This window comes from Emydura macquarii, unplaced genomic scaffold (assembly GCF_026122565.2).
Source record: "Emydura macquarii macquarii isolate MOO-44397 ecotype Brisbane River unplaced genomic scaffold, CSIRO-AGI_Emac_v2 contig_144, whole genome shotgun sequence".
Taxonomy (NCBI): Eukaryota; Metazoa; Chordata; order Testudines; family Chelidae; genus Emydura; species Emydura macquarii.
Genome location: NW_027130281.1, coordinates 1 through 5,473, shown reverse-complemented (window position 1 = coordinate 5,473; position 5,473 = coordinate 1). Strand labels below are relative to the sequence as shown.

Sequence of the window (5,473 nt, the reverse complement as noted above, 5' to 3'; positions counted from 1 at the left end):
CTTGGCTGGCTCTTTGCAGACTGACTGCAGAGGACCCAGATACACGCTCCCTACAGAGCCCTTTACCTGCAAGCAAGAGCCAGAATCCCCTCAGGATTTAAGCTGTCAGCTTGTAACTTTTGCACAGTTTCAATACACCACACTGACCACTTAGCAAAGGACTCTCTAGTCAGCCATTGCTCTGGGACTCAAGAAACAGGAATCTGGAGGAATTTTTACTCTGAATTTCCAGGCCCAAGTTTTGTTTTCATTAAAATCCTTCATTCACATATTTGGGGTCAGACTCTCTCATGTAGCTGAGCCCCTCTGAGCTCAGGGAGTCGGGGTGTCAGGAAGCTGGTCACAGCTCTGATCCTGAGGGCCAGTCTGCACCGGCTGCAGCCTTGGGGAAAGTCAGAGCAGCCTAGAGAAGTGAGGGAACGCTAGCTCACTTGGACGTAGGCCGGGGGAGGATGAAGATGGGTTCAGCATAGCAGAGCTCCACCCTGCCCCCTCCCTGTCACCATCACGCCCCCTTCCATGAATTAACCATAGTCAGTAAGAAGACTAAAGCTTGGACTTTCATTGGCTTAATAATAAAGCACAAAGGAGCCACATCTCACTGTGTATTTCCCTGTGAGATTCTTGTAACTGTCCTGGTCACCATTGTCGATTGTCCTGCCTTCATCCTGTGCGTGTTTGCTTCCATCTAGTCAATGACACTTTCTCTTGCAGAGCTGTTTTTCCCGAGGGTCAGTCCCTGGATGGTAGCTCTGGGGGTGATCCTGGCTCTCCTGGCTGTTCTCATTGCCCTGGCCAGTTACTGCTTCTGGAGGCAACACAGAGCGAAAGGTAAAGTAACAAGGGAGAGGCTTGGTGAGAGAGAGAGACAGACAGACAGACAGAGATTTAAAACCAAAACCAAAAGCAGAGAGACAGGGATTAAGTGGCTTTTTTAATGTCCAGAGGAGTTTCAGGCAGTGGGAGCTGGGCTGAGGGTGAAGGGGGAGCTGAATAAATTATGACTTCACATTTGAACCGAGAAGCGTCAAGTGGTTTCACCCCTTCGGCTCTCACCAAGGCACCCGCTGGAATGTGACTCTGAGCTATTCCGTGGGGTCAGCCCTGCTCCAGCTGAAACACAAACGTGAGGCTCAGTGAGCTGGGCTTGGAGCTCCGACATGTGTAACTGGGCTGCTTGCAGGAAAACCTGAAAACAAAGTAAGAGGAGAGAAGGGGCTTCTTAGGGCCCAGTTCTGCCCCCCAGTCTGTGCATGGATCCCCTCTTTTCCCCGTCTAGGTAAGTAGGAGCTGTGGATGGGCAAAGTAGTGGCTGTGCAAATGGGAAGGGTAACAGTTCCCTTATCTACACTAAGATTGGCTCAGCCTGAGATCCTGCTACAGGAACAGGGCAATGAACTCTCTACTGCAGTGTAAGTGCTCAGCTGGAGTTTTTTCTCTGGTCACAAAGGGCAGAAATTGGCCTTCAGTGATCTCTGTGTTTATAGGGAGCTGCGCTTTGAATACTCAGTTTTTGTTTAATTTAATCAGTACCAGCATGCAAACCCCAAGACATCTTTTAAAGTACGCCCCAGAGGACTTTTCTCCCTTGAAATGCTGTGAACTTTATGTAGAAATTTGCAAGTGTAGGAAAAACTGGGAAAGGGAAATGTCTATTAAAATGATTTTTCAGTGAGGACGGAAGCAGGTAATTCAAAGAAGCAGAAAGGATCCGTGCTTTTTACTTGTGGAAGTTAGAACTGGACGTTGTGTGTTTAGAACTGTCACCTTCCCACTCTGTCAGCACCAGGTTTGAACTGGTTAATTTGTGGTTTGAATGGATACAGGATGTGCATTGAGCCCATGTTTAGGTGACAGGGATTATCTCATTTCGAGTTGTATGTAAAATGTGTCTATGTGCCCACAGAGAGCTATGTTGGGCTCATTTCCAAACACTAACAAATCAGACCAATTAACTGTCACTGTCTTGTTTCACAGGCCTTGGGAATAAAACACACACACTCAGGATTTGCACGGCTGTGCTGTGCAGAATTCTCTGCAAAACACACACACTGCACGGCTGTGCGGTCTGGCTAGGAGTGCTGTAATAAAACAAACACTCAGGATTTGCACGGCTGTGCGGTCTGGCTAGGAGTGCTGTAACAAAACAAACACGCTCAGGATTTGCACGGCTGCCCTGAGACGCTGCTCGCACTGGGGACAAGATGGTCTAGCTCAGGCTGTGCTCAGAAGTGACTGTCAGACATGACGCTACCTCCATTTCCTGCAGTGTTTGTATCCCAGGCTGACACACCCCGTGGATGAGTTCCCAGTGGGAAAAAGCTGATCTTAGAGGTGATGCCTGTAGGGTCCATCCACACCCCCTCCCTGGCTCATGCTGAGCTGAGCACCCAGCTAAAGAAAGGCATCTCCACTAAGTTCTTAGCTGGGGCACCCCATCTACCCAGGCCCTAGAGGGAGCTGTTCCCACACATCACTAGGACCAGGTGACAGGCACAAGCCACACAGCCAGGAGTCAGTCTAGGACTGAGTCAAGCAGACCCTGTCCCTTATCCAGCCCAGCTCAATGCCCCATTCCCATTGCTCACTTCCCTCCCCCATCACCACAGTCAAGAGCTGGGGCCATTCAGGGTTGGGCACAAAGGGGAGCAAACAGTGAAATGGATAAACAGAGACCTTCCCTCCCGCCTCCCAAAACAGCCAGATCTGACAGGAGTGTGCTGGGTGCAGGCAGCAGGCATGGCTCCTGCGCGAGGCACTTAGAGCAGCCCCTAGAGGTGATAGCCAGTGGAGCCCAGGCACTAAGCCCAGGTGACAGCCAGTGGGGCCTGGGGGATGCTAGGTGCAGGGATGTTAAGACAGAACTGTCTGTGTGTCCTGCTTGTCAGTTTCACTTTCATAATTACAGCACAATTATATTAAAAGCAGGAACTGTGCCATAAACATGACAGGGTGAAATCTCACCTCTTCCCTATTCTTCTTGTAGAGACCCTACGATCAGAACTGGAGAGCGAGAAAGGTCCGTATCTGGGCCAGTTACATTAGCTGACAGTAAAGTTATCCCCATAAATACAACAGGGTGAAATCTCACCATTATTAATTAACCATTGGAACAATTTTCCAAGGATCATGGTGAATCCTCCAGCACGGGTAGCTATGAAATCATGATCGGATGTTTTTCTAAAAGATCTTCTCTAGGAATTATTTTGGGGGAGTTCTCTGGCCTCTGTTATGCAGGAGGTCAGGCTAGATGATAACAATGGTCCCTTCTGGCCTTGGAATCTATGAATCACCTTTACCTTTTTATCCCTCTAGAGACTCTGCGATCTGAGATGAAGAAACAGAAAGGTCAGTGTCTGGGGCCCCTGGGATGGGTTGAAGATTTCATGTAATGTCAGTCGACTTAGCACAGTTGAGCCAACTTAACTCAATTCAAAGCCACATTTAATGCCAATGTAGTCACAGTTTAACACCTTTAACTCAATTATTGCAGGTGGAGTTTTAATGAGTGACAGTGAACATCTCCATTTTGGCACCAGCGTTCAAGCAATGAGCTCAGGGGCTGCTTGCCCTGCCACAGATGGGTTCTGAAGGAAAAGGGCCCATTTGTCCTAATAAAACCCATGGAAATTACAGAAATGGTTCCGTGAGTAATAGCAACCCACTGGGGACCTGAATAAAAACCAAAACCACACCTCTTGCCGCAAGTCTCAGAGCCCGGGTTAACTGACTTGGGCTCACACTGCAGCGCTAAATAATAGCAGTGTAGACAGTCCCACTCAAGTTGGTGTCCAGGCTCTGAGACCCTCCCCCCTCGCCAGGTTCAGAGTCCAGGTGCCAGCCTGAGTGTGAGCGTCTATACCCCTATTTTTAGCCCTGTATTGTGAGCCCTGTAAGCCAGAGTCAGTTAACCCAGGTTCTGAGACCCATGGCCGTGGGGTTTTTTGCAGTGTAGATCAACCCTGAGAGACTTACCAGGAATCCTCACCAGGAATTGCCCTGTGTTCTGGCCCTTCCATGCCCATGTAACACGTGAAGGGGCAGGATTTCACCCTCAGTCACCATGGGCACCCACAATCTCAGCTCCACCCTGCTTTGACTCCATGCAAAAACGACACAGGTCTGATCAGTGCAGGACAGTGTGTGTGGGTTTATATTAAATTAAATGGAGTTTTAAAGGCACACAATGTTTTTTCAGTCGTCCCCTTGTGATGTTACTACAGGGCAGAGCTAAGGTTGTTTAGGTGCCTTAGCTGCAATATAGACTACAGCATGTTTGTATTTCTTTTAAATTTAACCTTAATTCTGCATTTCCTGGGTTTATAACACTTGGTTTGAGGATAATTACAAGATCCCTTTAATGTGTTTTACCCTTAAGTTATTGGTATGTCCTCTCAACCTTAACTTGAAATTAAGGGGAATCATATTGTTCAATATGGCCCAGATTCACAAAGAGATTTAGGCACCTTAATTCCAGATTTAGGCCTCTCAATCCCAATGTTAGACACCGTGATCCACAAAACCCGACTTGGCTGATGCCTGTAGGCGCCTAAACACACTCATGCATCAATCTCTGCTGTAAAAGTTCTCTCCGTGTCCAAGCTCCTGCCTCCGGGCATGAGCATAGCTGCCTTGCTCTAGACTCTGGGCACCTATCTCCCACCTGATCGACCCGTGAACTGGGAGAAGATGGGTGGAGGAGTATCTCTCTCTCCCGTGGGACTGATCTAATAGATGTGCTTACAGGCCACCCAGTGCCACACAGAACCAAGTTGGGAGAGGAGGCAAATCTCCCTTATAACTTTTAGCCCGGGGGTTAAGGTACCCACCCAGGATGTGGGAGACCCTGATTCAAGTCCCACCCCTTTCTGCCAAATGAGGAGAAAACGTTTGAACAGGGATCTCCCAGCTCGATGCTCTAACCACTGGGTTATGGGACATTCTGGTGTGGGGCTCCCTCACTTTCTTTCATATCAGTTGTTAAACTGTGTGACCATTGGGCTCTAGGGCAGCCTTGCTGAGATAGCTTAGACAGGACAAAACTGCAGAGAATGGGGCAGGCAAAGCCCTAAATATTGGTGGTTTTTCTTCCATGAGATATTCCAAGCAAGCAACAACATGCTTCTGGTCACCTCACTGGTTATTGAGAAGACAAAAATACAGTTTCTTTAAAGCCATCCAACTCTCTGGCTAGCACCCAGGTAGCCAAGTCAAATACGATAGGGATTACTGAAAACCTTTGTCCATCATATGTAAAGACGTTCTACTCATCCCAAAGGATTGGACACATTACCCACCAGGTGAATGAATAGTTCAGATCTTACCCAAATACATGCTCAAAGCCAATACTTGTTAACTAAGCTAATATTTATTTAGTTAGAAAAAAAGAGAATATTGGTTAAAAGATCATTGTACGGACAGATGAGAATAAAATTCATAGGTCAGTTTCAAAGTAGAGATGATAACTGAGTTG

The 5,473-nt window shown here is 47.8% G+C and overlaps 1 long non-coding RNA gene across 1 annotated transcript; it reads left to right on the top strand.

The window, feature by feature from the left end:
• Positions 1-715: 715 nt before the first annotated feature.
• On the top strand, positions 716-3,348 carry LOC137150335 (uncharacterized). Its single transcript, XR_010918950.1, has 3 exons — positions 716-831; positions 2,987-3,019; positions 3,316-3,348. It is a non-coding gene; the product is annotated as an uncharacterized lncRNA (long non-coding RNA).
• Positions 3,349-5,473: the final 2,125 nt, after the last annotated feature.